Below are 22689 nucleotides of genomic sequence, written 5' to 3'. Positions count from 1 at the left end.
TCTCTCTGCCTTTGAGTCCCCCCCCCCATCCCCACCCTCTCCCTTTCCCCTCTGTCTCTTTCTGTGTCTCTGTGTCTCTTTGTGTCTCTGTGTATCTCGGTGCATCTCTGGGCTTCTCCTTGTCTCAGTGTCCCCCTCTACTCCCCGCCCCTCTCCCCTCTCTCTGTCACTGCGTCTCTGTTTCAGCCTATCTCTGCATATCTCTGACTCGCTCCATCTCTGCGTGTCTCTGTGTCTCTGTGGGTCTCGGGCCTCTCCCTGCCTCCGTGTCCCCTGCGCTCCCCGCCCTCTCCCTCTCCCTCTCTCCCCCCTCGCTCTCTCGCTCGCGCTCTCTCTCTGAGCATCCTTGGGCCCGGGGTTGCCATGGGGACAAGGTGGGAGCCGGGGATGGCGCGCGCCTGGGCTCGCGCCGGCAGCTCAGGCGAGGAGCAGCGGCCAGAGCAGCGCCAGCAGCAGGCAGCGAGCGGGCGCGGGAGCGGGAGCGGGAGCGGGGGTAGCGTTGTCGGCGGCGGCTCCTCCTCGGCCATCCCCTCGGAGCCGTGCAGCTGACGCGCATGGCGAAGACAGCGGCGCCTACCGATGGGAGCAGCGGTAAGGCAAGGCGGCGCGGCGCAGCCGGGCGGGCGGGCGGCGGGCAGCCTCCTCCTCTCCCCAGCTCGCCTGCGCGCCCGCCCGCCCGCCCGCCCGCCCTCCCTTCCTCCCTCTCCCCTCGCAGCCCCTGCCCGCCCGCCCGCGCCGCGCTCGCCCTTCCATTTAAAAATCTTTAAAACTTTGCATATTAATATCTGCGCTTTGCATAATCTGACCCGCGCTTTATTGATTGCAAGAAGCTTAATGCAGCCGGCTCGGCCTATTGCAGAGAGCTCTCCGGGCGGGAGCCGGGCGGCCGCCGCGCGCTCCGCGCAGCGCTCGGGCTGCAGCCGCCGCCGCGGCCCCGGCCCTCTCGCCTCCCTCCTGGCGCCCGGCGTCGGGGCTTTGCCCCTGGCCGGATATTTTTATTATTTGGGGGCGAAAGGGGGGTGGCTTGCTGTCGGTGGCGGCGAGGGAACCGAAGGAGATGTGCGCGGTCGGTGGCGGTGGGGGAGGGACGGGAAGACATGGGGACGGAGAGGGGGTGCAGCGGGAGAGAAAAAGGGGAGAAGGGGCAAGCGGGACGGGGAAGGAGAGGCGTGGGGCGGGAGGCCGCGGAGAGGACAGAGCGCGGTGGCTGAGGACGGAGCCGAGAGGACGGAGCCGCAGAGGCAGCCGAGAGAAAGGAGGGAGGCGAGAGCCGCGCGGAAAGAAAGAGCCGACGGCCGGGAGCCGGCGACCGAGAGGCCAGGCGGTGGGCGCTTCGTCGCGGCCGCCCCCAGGCAAAAAATAAAGAGAAAGAGAAAAACAATAATACCAATAAAAAGCCGGTGAAAATAAAAACACCTCGCAGCCGGGGCCGTCGTACACAAAAAGGAGCGAGCGCAGATAAGAGAGGAGAGGCGGCATCCGCTCCCGGCTGGCTCCGGCGCCTGGGAGAGGCTCCCCGGGCTGGGCGGGATCCCCGTTTGTGACCCTGCATTTGGGGAAGGGGCGACTGTGGAGAAAATGAGGCGAGAGGGGGGTCAGGGCTGGTGGTGGTGCCGCCTGCTTTTTTTTCCCCCCTTTCCTGGGGGTGTGGGGGCCGGTTTAGTGTGATGATGGTGAGGATGTTGGCTGCTGATGCTGTCTGAAGCTCCCGGAGCAAGCAGGGTGCATGGGGGGGAGAGGTAAGAGGGCATGGGGGACCAGAACGGGGTGCGGATGGAAATGAGGGGCGAGAGAAAGACACGGGGTGCTCGGGACTGCCGGCAGGGTGGGAGGTGGGAGAGGGAGCAGCTGGGATGGGGCGCAGAGAGGCGGTGGCATTTCTGGTAGGAGGAGAGGTGGGAGCGGAGCTCCAAGGCCGGGGAGTGATGTTGGGGAGCTAGGGTGCACCCCTCAGCTCTCTGGGCAAACTCTGTAACTTGGGGAACCCCTCTGGTGGCCTCCTCCTGCCTCTATGCTCCCTTATCTTTTCTTCCTTTCCTGTCCTCTCTCGCCTGCTTTTCCTCCATCCCCTTGCTGGTTCTCTCTCTCCCTGTTTTCCAGTTTGTCTCTTCCTCCTCTCAATAAAAGCTTTCTCCTCCCCACTCAGTTTTTCTTTTTTTTCCCCTATCTTCTTCCTCTCCACCCCTTCCTTTCTTTTTCCTCTTTTTCCCCTCCCCCCTTCCCCTTTTCTTTCATTCGTCCTCCTGGCCACTCATTTTCCCTGTTTCCCTGTCCTTTCTATCCCCTCCCTCACTTTCATTTATTCATCACTTTGGTAGCATTGGCCTTGAGCAGGGTGCCAGGGAGAGGGGCTCTTTGCACAGACAAAATCCCCCGAGTTCCCACCTAACCCCTATTCCATACCCCCAAGTATTTCTACAGTCTTTTTTCCCTGCTGGGGGCCTGGGTCTGCCCTGGGGTTCTAGCGCCACCCCCTATTTCCTCTGGCTTCCTAGAGAAGTCCCGCTAGATGCTCACTGGGGCCATCAGAGGGGGAAGGGAATGCCTTAAGTGAGGGTTCAAGGCTGTGGACTCAGCCCCACTGAGAGAGAAGGGTGTGGACACAGAAGAAAATGACAAGGATGGCTAGTGGGAAGTGAAAAGGGGAGAAGATGGGGGGGTCCATCCGAGAGGGTCCTTAGAGCTTCTGAGTCCCAGGTAAAAGGTCCTAAGAGAAAGCCTCTGGCCTGCTGACCACTCCCTGCTTTCTCCCTAGCTCCTGGGGCCTGCAGAGTTGGGGAGCAGGTCCTGGATGTAGAGAAAGACCCAATGAGCTGCCTAACTCTGTAGATTTTAGTCTCTTGCTGTCTCTTCTGGTGAATTTGGTGACTTTGCCCTCCTCCCCCAGGGTATGAGAATATAGCGTCATTGCGCAGGGTGGGGGGGCTGGTGTCCAGACTCAGACCATGCGGATGTGTGTGTGTGTGTGTGTGTGTGTGTGTATAGGCCCGTGTGGCCCATGTGTTTTGCAAGAGGTGTTCAGGATGGACTGACTGTGTGCAGGGCTCAGGAGCCTGGGCAGAGCGAGGAGCCAAAGGTGTGGAATCACATGTGTGTTCTGCAGGGGGCTGGGTACTGGGGGCCCCATTGTGGGAAGTACACCCATTTATCCTGGTTCTTCCCTTGTCTGGACGTTCAGGAGCCCCTCGCTAAGTGTGCACTTGGGAGGCTCTCGCTCGGTCTGTGCGTGGCAGCCATCCACGCGTGTGCAGCTCTGTGTGCCAAGCCTGGCATCGGCAGTGGGTTCGTCAGGGCGAACGTGCAGCGTGGTTGGAGTAGAGGTTCTGCGTTTGTGTACTAGGTCCAAACGTGGTGCGGGCACATGAGGATTTGTGTTAAATAAAGTCACATGTGAAAGCACTGTTGCCGCACAGAGCTATTATTATTGTTGTTATTACTGTTGTTTTTGTTAAGGTCTTGGTGGGCCCTGGGTCAGGGCGAGGGTGGGTTTATGGAGCAGGGTCTGGGTGCAGTGATGGAAGACTGCACACAGAGGTCATCGGCGTACTAGTGGGCTTGGCACGTTTGCACAGCAACCTTGAATCTGGGTTCAAGAAAACAAAACAAGAAAAGATGCCCCCTCCCTGAGTCAGCCAGGCCACAGAAACCTTTCCTGGCTCTTCCCTGGTAACAAAGCGTCCCATGTCAGGGGGGTGGCAGGCCGGGCAGGAGGGAAGCAGATCAGGGCTGCAGTCTGCATCTCTAGTCGCTGCTAACGCAGTTTTGTGTTTACTTCCTGATTTCTGGGTGATGCTGGACAGAGGCCCATTTGTGCCCATTGAGAGGTCCAGATCCCCATCCCCATTTCCCTTAAGCTACTGACCAACCCTCTGGCGAGTTGCAGTGTTGTTCTTGGGGGCCCTGGTTACCCTTACTTCCCCCTCTGTCAGTCTTTGCGGGGAAAATGGAGGGTGTCTGAGATAGGGACCGTTGTAGGGAAAGAACTTGGCCACTGTGTGTGTGTGTGTGTGTGTGTGTGTGTGTGCATGCCCACACCCATACTGTGTGTGTCATAGAGATTAGCCTATATATCCTAGACAGCATGCTGGACAGATCTTTTTTTCCAGCAGATCCATCAGTGGCCACCTCAGGCCACCTCCTTCTGGGCTCGTACACACTAGCTCTTTATATGTAGGGGTGACAGGCCAGAATCCCTTCTCCCACTAGTGTGACAGCAAGGGGCCTCAATCTCAGCCCCCCACTGGGTAGGGCTTGTCAGATCTCTGGCTCATAATCCTAATGTGGGGGGCGTGATGCAGTCCTGGGGCACAGATGGCCACACCAGGGTCTGCTTGGACGCTGATGGGGGAAAGGGAGCAGTTTCCATGTTTGATGTGAGCTGGTTAATTTCCAGGATTTGTTTTCAGCATTGAAATGCTTGAGAAACCTGGATATGGAGAATTGTTCGAGGAGAAAGTGAGTGTCGGGTCTCTTCAGCCTGGGCTCTGTTCTTTCTTCTAAATATGTATCATTCATCATTTTCCCCTTGGGCCCAATACCTCTTGAGCTAATAATAATGATGATGATGATAAGCATCTTACACCCACCTAGCTCTAGAGAGCAGCCCTGGTGGTGCCCCTTTCACAGGTGAGAGTTTGAGGTCCATACCATCCTCCTGGTCTCTAAGCTATTGAGTCATGATAGCACTGAGGCCTTTGGACTCCTGCTACCAAGCTTGGTCTATCCTTAGAGGTCTGTCCCCTTCCCTTTAGTGTTCCAGCACCATGTCCTTTCTCAGGCTTGGCTCCTTCCCTGCTTACTCCCTGCCCTCTGAGACGTCCATCTACAAACCTGTCTCCCAGGACCTGCCAGGTGGATGGATGACTTCCGTGACTCAGTGAGGGCTTCAAGGACCTGGGTCTCGCTTTGTATCTCGAAGGGAAAGTTGGCAACGGAGTGAGGTTAAGACCCATTCTGTTGGTGGCAGTTTGGGGCTGGGCCTGCTCAAAGACAGGGGTACAGATGAGCTTACCTGCCCCCCCAACACCTGCTGGTGAGCCCCAGGCTGTGTACAGCAGCCTTCCCGACACACATGGTGGCCTCACAAGGCAGACGCACTTCCGTCACTTGCCTACAGCCTCGCTTTCAGCAAAGGCTCGGAGCAGGCAGCTTTTCCAGCAACGACGGTCAGAAGGAGCCTGGAGGTGTTGCCCCCACATACTAGGTGCCCTCATTCGATGGGTATTTATTGAGCAGAGTGAGTCACTGAGAAAATGAAGTACAGTTCCCTGGGGTATTCAGGTGGTCACTCCTTCCCGGCAAACAATTATTGGACACCAACCACAGACTCTGGAGTGGATCCCGTCCCAACCTTAGACAAAATTCTAGTGCCTGGCGTGTGAGCCCGAGGGAGTTTCCAGGTCACTGGGAATCTGGACAAGGAGGGAGGTGTGGGTTTAAACTGGGAGTTTGGTCTCTGAGGATGCTCAGGCACGAAGGAAGTAGGAGAGCCAGGAGGGCAGAACGCTGGCGGAAGGGACCTGGGGAGGACACAGCCCAAGTTGGGGGTGTGGCCCGAAGAGCAGAGGTTTGCCCGAATGGCGCAGGGCCCTGTGTGGAGGCTTCGGGAAGCTTGGATGTAATCTGGCCGGCCATGAGGAGCTAGCACTAATGCGGTCACGTGCACACGTGTGTCTTGCGACAGTGTGCCTCGGACAACGTGGACTAGTATGTGAGCATGAGTGTGGCATCTGTGCACACACGCAGAGCCCTTTGCCCTGGCATCCATCCAGACACAGCCTCCCTGGCAGGGGAGGGAACCAACTTTAGCCCCTGTCCTTAGGATCTTATACTATCCAGGGCTGTGGCCACACATTTTGCACGGAAGAGCAGGCCGGGACCCTCCCCCACTGGGGTGCGGACTCATGTGGCATTCACGGACTTAATCCGCCGCAGTGAGGCTAGGGAGCAGCATCTGTCACTTTCACAAACACAGTGACGGGGTCTGGGAGAGACCTACTCCACTTGCTCCCAGGCGCTTGAGAACCAGACCCCTGTGCTGTGCTGCTCCCCGTGTCCAGGACGGCTGCTCCTGGTCCCCCAGGCCAAGACTAGCCCTATACACCGAGTCGCTCCCTGCATTAAAGCACATATACCCGTGCACACACGCGTGTACATACATGTGAAGCCCGGCCCCCGACATCCCAACGCCCCATATGCAAACCACACTCAGATACTCCTTGACTTTAAGCCCAGCTGCTGAGATCCTAACCCCTCACTCACACACTCACACACACACGCGCACACACACGCATGCACGCACACACACTCCTTTTGACTTAAAGCACAGCTGTAGCTATCCCATCACCCATGCACATGCCTGCAAGCGGGCTCACACACACACACTCCAACACACAGCCTCCCGATCCACCAGAACCACCGTGGCCAGCGGTCATTGAAGAATGACAGCATGAGCCGTGTGCCGAGGGGGGGGTCGCGCCGAGGCATGGGCTGTGGGTCACACAACAGGGACCTCAGGCTCTCTTGAGGAGAGGGTCAGGGAGACCACCCTGGAAGGGCTCCATTGGTCTGGACGGTTCTGCCAGGTAAGAGAGATTCAACAAATTCAGGCCAGAGGCGGGAGTCAGCTAATGGCCGAGGCTGCTGATGGCCGCGATGGCTGGTCAGCGAGGAGGGGAGGCTCGACAATTGATGTGGTCGGGGCTGGACAAATGACGGCACATTTGGCTGGAGCTGGCGAGGGGGCCAGAGACCAGGCAGCCATTCTCGCCTCGGTGGGGAAAGGGCCAGGGCGGGCTGTGCCGCAGCAGGGTGGCTTTCCCAGCCTGACTTCGCCTTGCGTCCTGCCTGGCGTGTGGGTTTTGGGGTCTTTGTACATGTGTGCTCACTTGCTGGCTCGTGGATGTGTGTCTGTACACGCGCGTTTATCTGCGACGGTCAGGGCGCGTCTACCTCCGTGGGACTTTGCATCTCCGGGACTCATGGTGTGCGCCTGTGTGTGCGCCTCTGTGTGTACACCCACTCGCACGTGTACGTGCGCACCTGCAAAGTGTCCAGGCCCCTTTCTTGTTGGACCCTGTGCGCCTTTGTGTTCAAGGGCGCGTGCGTTGGTTGAGTGTGTCGGGACCTCTCATTGTGCGATGCTCTGCAGTCTTGTGGGCTTGTATTTTTTGGCTTTGGGGTGAAGGGTAGGTGAGGAAGAAAGGCTGTGGGTCTGGCTCTGGGCTTCCAGCTATCTGTGCATCTGGTGGCTCACGAGGCCGTCTTTGTGCATCCGTTTGAGCCTCTCTCTGGGTCTGGGCGGGCGTGGGCTTGTGTGCTTGCCTGCTTCAGAGTTGGAATATCTGTGTCCATGACAGCGTCTCCCATTGAGCATGGCTGTGGGTGGGGTGGGCCAGATCAGGGTGAGGGGGGCATCTCCCTGAATCTCATCCTCCCTCTGGAGGTGATCACACACGACCCACCCTGGGCCTGGACGGGGACCCAGCAGCACGGCACAGTGCGGACCACCCCTCCTCCTCCCTCTCCCCCCCATGACCTTTGAGCACAGCAGCCCCAAATACATATTTATCAGAGGGGCTGTGGGGACCAGCCCCTCCCCCACCACTCCCCTCAGGGCCCAGCCTGCCTGGCTGCGGAGAAATTAACCTTGTGACACAGGAGCTCTCCAACACCCCGGCCCCCTCCCCATCCACACAGCACACATGAGCGTGGATGGGTGTGAGGGAGAGAGATAGAGGCAGCAGCTGCCAGGGGAAGAGAAACACACAGGTATTCAAACGTCCATGTCAACCCCGACACACACACACACAACACGCATACACACACATTCTCTCTCTCTCCAAACCACAGAGGCTACAGAAGTCTTGAATGGACACACACGCAAATTTTGAAGTCGCTGCACATGCAGACAGAGGCGGTAGTGCTGAGACGGCACATGCAGAGATCCTCAGACACGTGCTGGCCGTGTACACCTGTGGGTCCCAAGACTCCAGGTGTGGAGACCCTTGGCCAGAGATTCTCTTAGAAAACACATAGGTACTAAAGCCTGCAGATCCACGCAGACATCTCTGCGTCTTTCTCTGGAGACACTGAAATGGACACGCTTGATTGGAAAAGGGGAGGCACACACATGCAGGTAGGAGAGCCCAGATGTCCATGCAGGCACGTATGTACCAAGACACCACAGGGCGAGACATACCCAAACACCAGGGTACCTCCCCTAGAGAGGGTTTGTTTTTTTTTTTCCAACATGAATACCAGAACATCCCAGCCCTCATGCCCATGGGTGCCTGTAGGCCATGTTCAGAAGTGCCACGGGGAAGACAGTCACGGTGAGTGGAAGGGTCGTGTTCTTCTGAGTTCTAGAAATAAACATCCCCCACTTTAGGCTCATCCCCTTCGAGCTAAATGAAAATGGGTAGAGGCTAAGGTCCAAAAATATTCATGGAGGGGATCCACTCATCACGTAGGAACTGAGCCCTCCATGAGCCAGTCCCTGTCTTAGGAGCTGGGAAACAATGATTTACAAGACAGACGTGGGCCTTGCTCTTCAAGAGCTCTAAGCCAACAGGATGGGCACTGATCGGACCTCAGTGTATAGTTAGTTATAAATGGTGATGACATCTGGGAAGGAAAGAAACAAGAGGCTATGGGAGGGGTCATGGGAGAGCCTGGTTTAGATTGGTGGGTCAGGGGGAACACCTCTGAGGAAGTGACATTTAAGCTGAGCTTTGGACACAACACACAGATTCTAAATGTACCCACGCATCCCTTCTGAAACTCTCCAACACCATGCAGCGATAAACAATGCAGGACACAGATCCTGCCCCACGTCCCCACACACACTCCACTGTGCCTCATTCCTCCTCTAGAAAACTTCTCTGGTGGGAAATGGGCTCTGCCCTAGTGGTTAGGGCCCCAGATGTCTGGGCTCAGAGAGAGGTACAGAGAACGTGCTGGGGCCATGCTGAGTGGGAGGCCAAGCTGTCTGGGAGCGTCCAGAGGCTTTGCAGGAAGAGGTGATATGGTGAAGGGTGGGTAGGGTCTAGAGGAAAAGGGGAGGCAGAGGGCTTTCCAAATGGAGGCATTCCCTGGCACTAACACAGAGGCGTGAGCCAGCGTGGGGAGTCGCTGGATTAGCAGGGGTGTGCAGGAGGGGGCCGGTGACGAGGCTTGATATCACTAGGAAAGTCTGTAGGAAAGACTACAGGATGTGAGATGGGAACTAAGTCAGGGATCCCTTGGAGGAGCCCCTGCTGTGGGGGAGGGGAAGGATAACAAGACCTGGAGGGAGGGACCTCCGGCCCTTCCTAACCACTCTGGGATCCCTAGACAAGGACTGGCCAGGGAAGGGAGACAGACATCTTCCCCTTGCTCCCAGCCCCATCTTTTGACCTCAGGGCAGAGTTGAATGGCCTACAACTTCTCCCACATGGAGATCAGAGATCGGCTGGGGGTTGGAGGTCAGGGGTTGCATTCCCCTTTAGTGACTGCCCGGAGGCTGCTTTTTTCTGAGGCTTCCTGTGGCCAGGCCTGAGCTGCATGCCAGGACACATGGCTGAGCCAGACCCTTCCCTGCTCCAGGGGAGTCCCCAGTCCCCTGACAGAGCCCTGTCAGGAGACCACAGGTTTACTGAATGCTTCTTGAGCTTGTTCTTATAGAGTGAATGGGTTAGAAGGCCCCAAAGGGTATATGGCCAAAGGGTGAGGATGGAGCTTGGTCTTTGAAAATGAGACCAACCCTCACCTGCCACATCGAGAAAGCTTGGTGTCCCCTCTCCCCACTTGGAACATCTTCCTAGATGTTCCTAGCCTAGAAGTCCCATGCGAGCTGGTGCCCACCTGCCTATTCAATTTCCACTCCTTTCTTTTTTCTTTTTACCCCCCACATTATAATCATTCTTTTTCTTTATTTGCTCATTTATTTGAGAAAGCAAGAGTGAGAGAGGAAGAGAGAGCACAAGCGAGGGACAGGGGCAAAGGAAGAGTGAGCCGGGAGCCTGACACGGGGCTCGATCCCAGGACCCTGACATCATGACCTGAGCCGAAGGCAGAGGTTTAACTGACTGAGCCACCCAGGCACCCATCTTCTCCTTTCTTCTTGCCTCAGGGAGCTCAGGCCACTCTGGCCTTCTTGGTGTTCCTCAAACATACCAACACTGGTCCTGCCTCAAGGCCTTTGCACCTGCTATTTCCCTTGCCAGGAGAGCTCCGATTCCACACTTTATCTGGGCGGTTACTCAAAACCTGCCTTCCTGCCCAGGCCTTTCTTGACCTCTCAGTCCACAGAAGCATTCTCTTGTAATCTGCGCCTTCACCTGCTTTATTTTCCTTTTTAGCTCTTAGGGATGAATTCTTGTCTATTGTGTCTTCCCCCCACTAGAAGGTCAGTGCTGTGAGGGCGGGACTTTGTCTTGTTGGAAAGTGTATCCCCAGTCCTAGAATGGTGCCTAGCTCAGTGGATGCTTGTCGGAAGAGAAGGAGCAAGTCCCCTGTCATCCTAGTCGCCCTGTATTATGCATGGTAGAGGTGGACGTCTGCTGTGCTGGGGAGGGTGAAAGGGGCTCACCTTCCTGGGGCGGGGGTGGGGTAGGTACTGCCCCTGCCTGCCTGAACCCCAAAGCAGCCAGGCTCTAGACCTGCCCCCCTCCCCGGGGCCTGTACTCTCAACTCTCTCTCCCTCCCCATGTTCTGCACACCCCAGCCAACTCATCCTCATCTGCTCACCCCCACCCCCCAACTGCCTCCCTTCTTCCTCTCCACCCAGCACTCACCCAGGGGCCCCACCTCATAGCCATGGGGGAGGGGACTCCAGACTGGGGGTGGGTGTCCACACACCCTGCTTCTAGCCCCATCCCGGCTGGGCCAGGCCGAGGGCAAATCACATCACACTTTTTAAGCCTCGACTTTCCTCCTCGGCAAAATAAGGTTTTTGTAGGGATGAAGAGTGAGTGAGCGCGTGTGATGATGGTACTAATAATAGCTGCTATTTATCGAGTACCTGCCAGGTGTTAGGCATTGTGCTAGGTGCTTTGAACTTTTTTTTCATTAGAAAAAACGGAGGGGAAAAAAAAAAACCCTGAGCGTGGTGTGTCCCCAGAGTGTCAGGCCCCGTGCACTGTGCTGGGATTCACAAAGGTGAACAGAACCCAGTGTGCACACCCCCCCCAACACACACACATGCCCGAAGTGCCACACTGGTCAGGCAGTGGGGGCTTGTGCTCCTGGAACTCGGGCCTCTCGAAGCAGAAGCCCCCCCATGGATAATCCGGAGGCCACTGAGGCAGCAAGTCTCAGAAGCTCTCTTCTCTCTTCTCCAGCCCCAGCCATCCCTAATTCCCCTTTCCTAACCTAGTGGGAGCTCCCATTGTTCCGATCTGGACTGCAGGGCCTCGCATGGGGTCTGGCCTGGAACTGGCCACGAGAAATGCTTACTGAATGAATGAGTGAATGAACAAAGGAACGTATTTAGGCAGGTGCCTTCACTGAATTTTCTCACCCCAAGAGATGGTGCCAGGACACACCTTTTCCCTTCCCCTCCTCCCTCCCATCCCCTTCCGCCCCCTGCACCCCGCTCTGCACATGTCAATTGTGGCTGGTGACCAGTGTCATTTCCACCACTCCCTTGCCCCCTGCTGAGTTGGATATAAGCCTGGTCTTGACTTCTCACACCAACATCGTGAGACAGATGTCATTATTACTGTTATTGTTGGAGGGAACCAAGGCTCAGAGAGGTGAAGTGACTTGCCCAGGGTCACAAAGCGAGGCAGGGGCCGAGCTCTTCTGCCGCATAGAAGACAATGGTCTCTTGAGAGCCCTCTGGTCTGCATGAACATTTGCTCTTTGGTTCCAGCTCCGTGACTTTGGGAAAGTTCTTTCCCCACTCTGGGCTGCAGCTTCGCCTCCAGCTAGCCCTCCTGTCTATAAGTCCTCAACTAGTTTTCTGAAGAGGGCACAGGGCACAGAATTTGGCTTGGGCCTACCCTGTCTTCTCTGATAGAGGAGAAAGTTAGAGGAACAAGTGCTTCTGTGCTCAGGAGGCTTTAGATTCATTCACCTTTCGGGGGATGCTGGACTCCGTTGGGCCTGGACACAGTGGGGACATAAGAACACCTGGCCAGGAGAGGGAAGAAGGCCAGAGAAACAGCGCTCACTATGAACACATCAAGCACCGGGCTTCAGTCCTGCCAATGCAGGGTTCATTAGCCCCACTTTTTTTTTTTTTATTTTTAAGATTTTATTTATTTGACAGACCAAGATCACAAGTAGGCAGAGAGAAAGAGAGGAAAGCAGGCTCTCTCAGCAGAGTGCCTTATGCGGGCCTCGATCCCAGGACCCTGGGATTATGACCTGAGCTGAAGGCAGAGGCTTTAACCCACTGAGCCACCCAGGCACCACCCACCCCCACATTTAAAAAAATAAATCTTTTTCTTTTTTTTTCTTTAAAGATTTAATTTAATTTATTTATTTGAGAGAGAGAGAGATATCGAGAGAGGGAACGATCACAAGCAGGGGGAGTGGGAGAGGGAGAAGCAGGCTCCCCGCTGAGCAGGGAGACTGATGCCGGGCTCTATCTTAGGACCCTGGGACCACGACCTGAGCTGAAGGCAGACACTTAACCGACTGAGCCACCCAGGCACCCAACCCCACTTTTTGCAATTATAGATGTTAACTGGTGTGATACATGCTCATTGTAGAAAAAAGAGAAAATGCAGTTATTCAGAGAGTGGAGGGGAAAATCCACCATGATAATCAAGTCATAAGAGAAAAAATTAACTTCTCAGTGCCTGTCTTTCTGGATTGCTTTTTCCTCAAACAGGGGTATCCCTATGAGTTTACCCAAAGAACTTATTAAAATTCAGGTGCCTGGGCTCAAACTCAGAATTCTGACTTCTAAACCTTTTACTTTGGGGGAGGGGGAGAGCGTATGTGTAGTTGTTTCATACAAATGAGATCGCAGGCGACATACCAGTTTATAACTTGCCTTTCTCTTCCTAACAATGGGCTATGAGCCTCAATCCCTTATCAGTGGATTTATTTTGAGCATGTTTTCTACAAGCCTGGGGTCCTCTGCCCTGTGGCAGCTGTATTGGGGTTTATTGTTCCAGTCCCCAATCACAGGACATCTGGGTTGTTTCCTGGCATTCCCTATTATAATTATCCCGTTAACAGGTGGGGACATCGAGGCTTGCAGAAATCCCTCCCATGGATGAAAAGCTAAGGCACCATCCAAGCAGAGCTGAGGGTGGCCTGGGTGCTGGGGATGGTTTTCAGCCTCACTCTGGGCGGGGCTGAGGGGCCCTGAGTGGAGGAAGACACTCCGATGGAAGCCCCCAGACAGAAGACATGGGAGCCGTCAGAGGGGAGGTGGTGGGGGCAGTTGGGGAGGAGACCACCCTCTTCCAAGCCCCTAGACCCAGCACGCTGCAGGCCTGAGCCCTGCCCTCTCGGGCTCCCCCCAGCCCTCGCACTGCCTCCCACCCTCAGCCCACTTGCTGTCTGCTCCATCTTTGCCAGCTTATCAATAGGTTAAGTGGTCAGGTCAGCGATATTGACCATTTGATTAGGACCTTGTCAGATCAATCCCTGGCTCATCTTATGGGCCTCCTCCCCTGCCCACATGCCCCCGCCCTGTTCCTCCACGCCAGGGAGCAGGTGGCGGCAGAAGCTTCTGCCCTCCCCTACGCAGCGCCCCAGGACCGGGAGCCCTTTTGCAAGTTCAGAGAAGGTGAGAGCCAGCCTTGGCCTTGCCACCTCCCATTGTGGTCCTGCCAGGACCAGAGCCCAGAGTGCCATCTCCGGTTCTGCCTCTGCCTTGCTTCTCCCACCCCGTGGGGGCCCCTCCAGGTCCTCGGTCTCAGTGCTTGGCTCCTGCACCCTCTGCTTACATCAAATTCTCTTGTCAGCCATCGCGAGATCTTGTTTGCTCTGTGCCCCGTGTCTCTCAGAGTCCAGGCAGATGGAGCTGCTCCTTCCTGGCTGTGTGACCTTGGGCAAGGCACTTCACCTCTCTGAACCTCCACCTCCTCGTGTGTTATCTTGGGGATGATCATCACCCAACGGGTTGTGAGGATTTTGTGAGATCACGTCCACAGAGCAGCTAAGCATGCCCGGTGGGCTGGCCTGTAGCTAGCACTCTGGGAACACCAGCCGTCCTCCCTGAGGGCCACCCAGCTGAGCCCATGCAGCTGCTGTGTTTGTGGGGGCCAGTGACCCTGCCCGTCAGTCCCTTGGTGGGAGTGTAGGTAGGGCAGTGTGTGTGTGGGGGCCACACCCTGTACTGGGTGATGCTGGGGAGCCCCGAGGAGCCAGGCCCAAGCCTACCCTTCCAGAGCTCACGGCTTCCAGAGCTGTGGCAGCCCAGCTTGGCACCAGGACACACAAACTTTGATACTGTTTTTGAGGAGAGCTGGGCACTTTCTCTCCTTCTCTGGGCCAATAGCAGAACCCTCCCCTTCTCTGTGGCCTGGCTAGCTGCAAGCAATACAGGAGTCAGAGAATTCGGGATTCAAGGCCCAGTTCATCCGCAAGGCAGGCCAGCTGCTTCCCCTCCTGCCCCTCAGAGTCCCCGTCTGTGAAATGGGGAGAAGGCATCCTTTAAAGGGCTTCTGCCGTCCTCCAGTCCCCAGGCACTGCTGGGCAGGTGGCTGCCAGCTCCCACAGAGCCATCCGCCTGCTGCATAGGGGAGATGATATTGACTGGGGAGAGAGGTCTGTCAGAGGACATATGGGGGCATGGGGGCTGGGAGATGAGATGAGGATGGGCCAGGGCTAGTGCTCCCCACAAGCCTTGGGGATTGCTGCCGAGGGTGGCAGTGTGTGGCGGGGAGAGCCGGCGTGGGGCGCTGCCCTGGGGAAGACCCCAGCCCTCAGGCACTGTCTGACTCGGGGCTCCTCAGAGGCCCAGGGATTCCCCCTCCCGCCCGCCATCACTTACACCAATATTGACGGTTAATGCCGTGTCGCCACCGTGTTCAACACTCAGCGCGGCTAATTGTTTTGACTGGGAATCGGCAAGGCGATTAAACGCCATCGATTTTGCCCTGCGCGCTGCATCGATTTTTAAATTTCCTATTGATCCCGGCCCTAAATCTCCTTAACCAAGACCTCACCGTGGAGATGACAGCCGCTGATTAGCTCTGGGCAGGGGTGGGGGGTGGGGGGGTTGCGGGGGAGCAGCTCTTGAATGGGGAGAAACTCCAGCTCCTCCCCCCACCCCAGCAGGGAACAGGGGTACTACTGGTCCCCTCCCAACCCTGAAGATGGAGGCCCCGGTAGAGAGAAGAGGAGTGAGGGGGTGTAGTGGGAAGGACCCCTTTTTTTATTCCTCCTTTGGGCTTTTCTCTGGTCTCTGTCTGTGACTCCCTCCACACCTCGCTGTCTGTCTATGTCTCCCCATTTGTTCTCTTCTCTTTCCTGTCCATCTCTCTGTCTGTCTGTCCGTCCATAATCTGCCTACTGTCTCAGTCCATCTTTTTCTCTTTCTCTTCTGTCCTTCTCAACTCCTATCCAGCCTCCACTAATTCTTTGTGTCCTTGGCTGGTCCTGGGCCTCAGTCTCCTCATCTGTGCCAACATATTTGCCACTAGATAGGAAAGTCATGTGCCAAACTTCTAGGTCTCTGGCCATCCTGCCTGTCGCCCTGTGGTCTCCCCTCTTGGGAGACCACCCACAGTGCACCCAAGGTGTGAGACAGCTGTGGCCTCCCCAGCTTCGTTAGCTCCTTTCACAGGGGTGCTTGTCACTGTGAACTTATCAGTACCTTCCTGGTGTGAGGGTCTCCCTGACATCCTGTCTCCTCTGGGACGTCTCTCCCTAGCCTACCGTCCCTGCTCCTTCTCTGAGAGCCCAACAAACAGGGGCAAAGGTGATCTCTGTGTGGGATCCTTTTCCAGGAAGACCATATTCCCAGAAGTCAGGAAGCCAGGTTTCAGGAGGAGGCATACAGTCTTAACTCTAACCAGCTCCACAGGACCCCAGGGAAGTTAGATCTCCTCTGAGCCTCGTCTGCCGCATCTATAAAGTGGGGCTGATACCAGCTGTCACTCTGCCACCCTGCACGGGGAGGGACTCTCTGGGAACAGGTGTCCCCATGTCCTCCCTGTCCTCTCCATCTTCTGCACAGCACCCAGAGGGAGCTCCCTAAAGACGAAGTGGAGTGTGTCCCTCCCCCTAGCTGCTTGGCCCAGGGCCTGTGGGCTATGGTCCCTGCTGTCTCGTCTTTCCCACTTCCTCCTTGTTCCCAGGGCAGGCGGAGGCCTGACATGCTCTTCCTTTCTACCCTCTGCCTGACTAAAGTTTATTTGTCTGCTGGGCTTGGCTTGGGGGTGGCACCCTCCTTAGGTCTTCTGACCTCCTCTGAGAGTTCTGCAGCACCCTCTGCTCACCTCAATGTGTTGATGTTGGGTTCTTTATTTTGCTTCCCCCCACAAATCTGTCCTTGGGCAGACAGGGCAGGGGCCTTGTCCAATGTACCTCTGTACCCCCACACTTGGTACAGAGCTCAGGTCAGACACACTTCAGTATCTGCTGATTAACCCAGCAAATAAACAAATGAACAAATATACAAGTCAGAAAAAATATCATCTTTTCTGGACATTTATCTTTATCTCCTTGCAGCACACAGGTACCCAATAATGAGTAACTCTTTCAGATGTCTTTCTCATCTGCTCCTCCCAGACGTCTCTTGAGATACAGAGTTTGTGAGTTAGTTAATCCCTCCATCCATCCACCCCTTCACTCACCCATCATTGACTTTGGAGCTCCCTGCGTTTTGCAGGGCCCTCTGCCAAGGGCTAATGCTGTAAGAGATAGTCCCTGCCCTTCAAGAAGACACTGTGAGACACAGTCCCTGCCCTCCACCTGATTGGAGAAACAGATGTTCAACAAGGCAGGCGGCAGGATGCCCATTTATGAGATGGGTACACTGAGGCTCAGAGCCCAGAAATGACCACTGAGGGCAACAAGCGGCTGGCACGTACTGAGTCCACATTTGCTGATCTGTGCCTCCTGATGGTGTGACAGGAGCAGAGACCCTCTTCTGGAAGACTGACTCATCCTGCCCGAGTAGATATGCTTCGCAGATCCCCTGGGAGGCTGACTCTCTTCTCCTCTCTTTCCAGGTTCTCAACTGGACCCGGTTGGTGGCCTGAATGTATTAGCTTCGCTGCGTTTGCCCAAGAGGTAAGGGCCACAGTCTCAGAGCTCTGCTTACTACTGCGCTCCGGGTCCTGTTCCCTCTCCAAAAACCCTGCTTTTCCATCCTCTTCCCGGGGCCGCACCCCAGGAGAGCTGCCCTCCCTTGCTCTACTCTGTCCTCCACAAGGTTAGTCGGCTTTGCCTCTTCAGCCTCTGTGTGCCCTGTGCCCTCTGGCCACACTGGTGGTTCTGGGTGCGGGTGACCGTGAGGGTTTCTACAGACAAGGTCATGCTCAGTTGGAGAGAGGCGGGTGACTTGGTGGCTCAGATCACGGGCCGGGGGCAGACACACCTGTGTCTGAACCATTTTCCTTTCCCTTCTTCGCTCTGAGTGACTTGGGAGAGTTGGAGCCTCTGTTTTCCTCCTCCATGACGGGAACAATGACAGAACCTGCCTAAGCACCATCCCGAGGCTGGAAGGCTAGGGAGGCAGTTGGTAACAGCTCCAGAGCCAGATGGCACGAGTCCTGCCGTGTGCCAGGGGTGTGATCCTCAGTTTCCCCACCTATCAAAGGAGGGTGATAACAGCGCCCACCACACAGGATGGGAGGATGAAAGAAGGTGCTCCACGGCAGCATGTGCCTCCGGAAGCAGGAGCTTCACAGACAGCTGGAAGACTCCCCTGAGCCAGTGAGGATTGGTGAGCCCCCTCCTCGGAGGCCACTGAGACTCCTGAATGGAAGCAGGAGTTCTCCAGCTGCTCAGCTCAGAAGGAAACAGGGGCTCCGGGCATGGGCTCCGGTGTTTGCTGCACTCAGCTCGCTGAGCCCCTGGCAGTGAGGCTCTGAAAAGGGCTGCTCTGGGGCGGGGCCCCCACCCCCACTCTGTGATGCCACCTCTGGTCCTCCCAGAGCAGCTTAACCCACAGGCCTCAGGACTGTTCTGGTTCAGGACAGTTCTGGCTCCCCGGAGAAGGCATACTTGCTGTACTCAGATCCCTCCATTCCTCATGAGTTAGAACAGCAGCCCCAGATGGGTGTCAGGGAGTCTGCGGAGGCCTCTGGCTGCCCTCATAGGCATCCCGCTTGGGTATCCTCGCTGTAGCAGGGGTCCCTGACGCACTTTAAGACACAGATGGAAGTCGTAGCTCAGGCTTTATGGCCTGCTGCAGTGGGGACCGAGGTGGGCTACACAATGCTTTGGGGTAGAAGCCTGCTTTTCAGCTCACTGTCTCCTGCAGAGATGCAGACGCCCCTTGCCAGGTTTTTCCAGTTTTCCGAAAGAAACCAGAAAGCCAGAATTTCGTGTGAAATCTCCCAATCTTTAAACTTCGGCTACTTAACAAAATTTCAAAAATGTCCTTGTGGTCCAAACCACAGAGTTTCGAGTAATCTTTGGCTCACAGATTTCTAGACGTGCAGGAATTAGTATAGACTTCCTCCCGGGAAAACACATCCCTACATCTCCCCAGTTGTATTGCTACTCCGGATCTCCACGGACTCCTGCTGCCCATCCATGGACCTGGTTCTGAATGGAATGGAATGGAAGGGTCTGAATACAAGCTCTGTGCCTTCTCTGGGGAGCCAGAATTGCAGCTTTCCCAGGAACACTTGCGTCCCATGATGCTCTTGACATTGAAAAGAGGGTCAAGGAGGGGCTGAGTCGGTAGAACACGTGACCCTTAATCTCAGGGTCATGAGTACAAGCCCCACATTGGCCATGGAGCCTACTTAGAATAAAATGAAAATAAAAACAAGAGGGTCAAGGAGCTTCCTGGTTGCAGAATTTGTTTGGGGGCTAGAGGCTGACTTTGAGGAACGCCCGAAAGTCCGGTTAAAATAAGAGGCTGTTAAAGGAATTACGTTTCAGAGTTGGTGGAGATTGCAGTCAAGCCTCTGGTATTAGCTCTTTGTTCAAACAGATATTTGTTAAGTATCCAAGGTCTCATGGACACATGCCTGACAGAATTGGTGACAGGTGCCAAGAGCTGTTGCATCCTCATAGGGAAACTGAGACTTACTGGGCCACCTCCGGGCCAGGGCTTACCTAGTCTGGGCATTTGGCATTAATCCTCAGTGCAAACCTGTGAGGCGAATGGTAGCCCCCTGTTGCCAGAAAAGGAAACTGAGGCACAGAGAGGGGCAGCGGCCAAGTGGCCTCAGGCAAGTGAGCAGTAGAGGTAGATTTTGCGTTCAGGTCTGCCTGACCTGCGAGCCCTCTTTGACCTCACAGAACCCACCACAGTGACTGGAATCTCCTCAGGGTGGCCATTTCTGGGATCCTTGTTGCTTGGTTGGGCAGGTGGTGAGGGACATGCTTTGGGAATAACCCCTGAAATCTTACTAGGTACCAGCTCTGATAAATTTAGCAACGGTGGGGCTGGATAACACTGGGGCTACCTGTGTTTTTTTTTGATAGAACCTAGAGACAGATGTAATAACAGGAGATGTTTGGCTGATGGGAGTCTGTGAGTGGGCCCTGAAGGCTGCCACCAAAATATCTGTGGGGTTCACATGAAAGTTCGTGCCGCCCCTCCCCCCAGGGAGACATGTTTGTAGGAGGCCACGCTCTCTTAGGTATATAATTTTGTCACAAAACAACTACAACAAACATTGGCCCCACCCCCACTGCCCTTCCCTTAGAGCCGCACTTGGAAGATGAGTGTTTCTGCATGGGTGCCTGGAGGCGTCCTCAGTGCAGGGACCTCCTCCAGTCCTGGAGGTGCTGGTCATCCCCTGTGCCCACGGGGCTCCTTCCCCTCCCCTCTGCCTCCCTCAGTTCTCCATCTAAGGCTCCCTGACCACCCCCTCCCCACCACAAGCCTTCATTGGCCCCCATTCCTGCCCCTGAGTGCTGTTACCTCTGTTACCATATCTGATCATATATTGTGTGTGTAACTCCCCCCTCCCCTGGCCATAGGCTGTGGACACCCAGTCCCTGGCATAGTGCAAATGCTCAATAAGGATTTGCTGAAAGAATAAATAAGTGAGCACACGGACACATAAACCCACATCCATCCATTTATTCCTGCAGCCAACATTTTTTGGAGGTTTCTATTGTGCCAGGCCTTGTGACTCGGGGCAGGGGGCAGACCCCTCTAGCCTCTGAGGGGCCCCAGGCTGGTGGGCAGTTGGAATAAACACTACTACCCCAAACCCACAGGTCTGCCAGGCGCTGGGGTCGGGAGAGAGCATCATGTGACTGACCTGCTCCGGGGCCTCAGGCAGTCTTTGAGAGGAGGAGGCGGTGAGTGGGCTCCTGAAGGGTTAGGAGAAGCTGAGGTGTAAGGTACTGTTCCAGTGGATGGATCAGTATTGGGGACCGTGGATTCTGGCCTGGCCAGCTACTGTCCATTGGGCATCTGAGGCCCTCCCAGTGCTGGGCAGGAAGCAGGTGTATCCACACCTTGTCTCCTTCCATCCTTCCACAAAACGACATGGTGGCTTTGGGTGTGGATGAGGCCTTGGAGTCTCACAGGTGGCTCAGACACCAGCACTCAGGGGTGCCTGGGCCCCACCCCCACCCCCGCACACCCTAAGGGGGAGTCTGGATTACCTCAGACACACGAGCTCAGCTGGGGGTGACAGGCTTCTCTTGCCGGGTCTAGTGAGGGGTCTTGAGAGAACCCAGGGCTGCTTAAGAGGCGGGGACATGGAGCCACAAGGTGGTTGCCTCCTCCTGGGGGTGACATTATGAGTACGGCAGCAGGATGCCCCAGGATCCGAAATGCAGGCCTGGGTGGCATTGCAGGTGTTCTGCAGACCAGAACCAAGAAGTCAGTAGGTGGGGTCGGGGGTTTCCTTGATGCCCCAGGCCCAGTTAGCCACTGTTCCGCTGTGGAGGGGCCTTGCCAGTTGCAGGAATTGGGTGGGTGCTGGGTGGGCAGGAAGGAAGTGCAGTATGGGGGCGGTTCCCTGGACATGGGCCGGCCCCACTGTGGGGGCGGGGCTCGTGGTCCTGAGGGCAGCAGTGAGCTCCTCAGCGGGTGTATGCCTTAGGCTTCGGCCTGTGTGCTTGTACGGGGAGTGCGAGTGTGTACTGGTAGCATGCTCCTAGGTGTTACAAAATCACTTAATCCCTTTGGCTGCCTTTGCTGTCACTAGGTGGGTGGAGAGACCTGTCACCCACCCAGGACTGGGAGTGTCTGTCAGCCTCGGGGCGGGGCGAATGGTTGTGGAGGAGATGCAAATGGCCATTGACTGGAGGCAGCTTCAGGGACTGCTGGGTCCCAGGCATCCCAGGCCCGGAGCAAGTGAAGGCCCAAGTCCCCACTGTTCTGGCTGGCTTGGAGCCCCAGGGGCCGAGGGCAGGCACTCGGCTCTAACTCCACACATAGGGGGCTGGTAGACAGAGGGCGGTCCACAGTCTGACCCTATGTGGCTTTAGCAAAGTTCCTTGCAAGTCACCCCCTGGCATTGTCCAGCTTCTGGCTTCCTTCCTCTCGTCTTCCTCATCCTGGCGCTCCACCCTGTCCCCTTCTTTTTTCCTTTGCTTGATTTCATCCGGGTATCTGCTTCTCCATGGTGCCCCGCTCCCTCCTTATTCTGAGCTTGGGTCTCTTTCCAGTCTTGCGAGTAGGGTTTGTACAAGTCCACATCTAGCTTTTTGTCTCCAGAGAGAGCCACACAGAGATGTAGACCTGGCAGGGATGGCGGGGGCAGGGTGGGCGGTGAGGAAGAGAGAAGGAAAAACAGTGCTTGAGGAAAAAACAAGAAAGGAGGTGCCCCCCTCTCGCCCAGCCTCACACCCCAGGACAGCTTCTGAGAACTGGCATATGGCCATCTGCCCACCTCTGGGGGCATATGTGGACAGGAGGGCCAGAGGGGTCACCTGAGAAAGGGAGAGAGAGACCGGGAGTCTCAGGGAGCACCCTGCAACAGAGACATGCCTGGAGAGGGGAGCAGCTGAGAAGAGCAGACCAAGAGACCAGGAAATAGCAAAAAGTCAGCTGGGAGAGCAGAGCAAGGGGCTCAGAGACAGTCAGAAAGAATGTGCAGATGAGGGCGCAAAAGTGAGCTGCCAGGGGTGAGGGCCCCTGGCCTGGGGGCACATCAGGGGGATAGTGGGAGGCACATCCTACACCTGGTGCCTGGGGCCCCACCTCTCACCAGGCCGAGATGGGACAGAGTATAAGCAACTTGCACTTGGCCAGGGTCCCTGGTGGCCCCTGGTGTGCATGTCTTGTAGGTGGAAGGAGAGACTGCAGGGACTGTAGGAGGGAGGTACTTCAGCACCACCACTGACCACCCCCTTCCCGCCCCGCCTTCTGACCAGGAGCCTAGTCTGCTCCTACCACTCCCTATCTGTCCATCCAGCCCCCTGCCTTGGCTCACAGGGGCTTGGAGGACCGTGGGCCCCTAGGGCTTGGGCACCCCTGATGGGTCCGGGCCGGGGTGGGGTGGTGCGCAGAGCCCGGGAAGAAAGCTGCAAGAGAGAGAGAGTGTGTGTGTGCATGTGTGAGTGTGTGTGTGTGTGTGAGAGAGAGAGAGAGAGAGAGAGAGCACACACGCACGCAAAAGGAGAAACCAGTTTGCACTAGGCCTCCCTTAG

At 56.2% G+C, this 22689-nt stretch overlaps 1 protein-coding gene across 1 annotated transcript in view; it reads left to right on the top strand.

The window, feature by feature from the left end:
• The first annotated feature begins 302 nt into the window (after nt 1-302).
• Nucleotides 303-22689, top strand: part of POU2F2 (POU class 2 homeobox 2) — an 80003-nt gene continuing 57616 nt past the window's right edge. The window contains exons 1-2 of the mRNA XM_059151934.1: nt 303-591; nt 17124-17184. The gene's annotated coding sequence lies outside the window, so the exon portion shown is untranslated. The remainder of the gene's footprint in view (nt 592-17123; nt 17185-22689) is intronic.

Source organism: Mustela lutreola, chromosome 16 (genome assembly GCF_030435805.1).
Source record: "Mustela lutreola isolate mMusLut2 chromosome 16, mMusLut2.pri, whole genome shotgun sequence".
In the NCBI taxonomy this organism is placed as follows: domain Eukaryota; kingdom Metazoa; phylum Chordata; class Mammalia; order Carnivora; family Mustelidae; genus Mustela; species Mustela lutreola.
Note: the sequence above shows the minus strand (reverse complement) of the source record. Positions and strands in the feature narration are given on the sequence as shown.